This window comes from Morone saxatilis, unplaced genomic scaffold (genome assembly GCF_004916995.1).
Source record: "Morone saxatilis isolate NCDOM2014 unplaced genomic scaffold, NCSU_SB_2.0 Contig14, whole genome shotgun sequence".
Taxonomy (NCBI): domain Eukaryota; kingdom Metazoa; phylum Chordata; class Actinopteri; family Moronidae; genus Morone; species Morone saxatilis.
This window is the reverse complement of record NW_023339696.1, coordinates 22,735,294-22,735,830: the sequence shown is the minus strand read 5'-3', so window position 1 is coordinate 22,735,830 and position 537 is coordinate 22,735,294. Positions and strand designations below refer to the sequence as shown.

The following is a 537-nucleotide window of genomic DNA, read 5'->3' as shown; positions in this document are numbered from 1 at the left end:
TCATCTTCTATTGGATGTGTTCCTAGTTTGCATTGCAAGTGACATTTCATGATTTACTCCACCCAGATTCTATTTATAACTATCAAACACACCCAGTGCAGAGTTTACAGGTGGTTCAATTTGTAAGTAGGGCTGTGTATTACATACATATCTATACATTTTGCAATTTATTTTTTAATTTAAAGCCAATTTTAGGAAAACTTTCATAGTATTAAAAACACACCATCGTCTGCGTAGAATCTGAGTAAAATAAAGTTAACTAAAGACCAGAACTGTGAGATCTGCATTTGTATTGATCAACAATCCCTGTGACATCCAACATCACAGCCCTCAGTTTACAACACTGCTATCCCGCAGTTGGAGGTTAAATACAGCACTTTTGAGAAACAATACAATATCACAAAGCAAAATATCACGATAGGATATTCCAGGATTGTCAACCCACTCCAACAGCATCTGTTTCACCTTTTACCATCTACCACCGTCATTCTCAGTCGACAGAGAAGCTGCGATAGCATTTGGGGGAACATTTAACTT

The 537-nt window shown here is 36.9% G+C and overlaps 1 protein-coding gene across 1 annotated transcript in view; it reads right to left on the bottom strand.

Moving 5' to 3' along the window:
- Positions 1–537, bottom strand: part of pigq (phosphatidylinositol glycan anchor biosynthesis, class Q) — a gene marked incomplete at its 3' end in the record, with an annotated part of 12,893 nt that overhangs the window by 1,611 nt on the left and 10,745 nt on the right.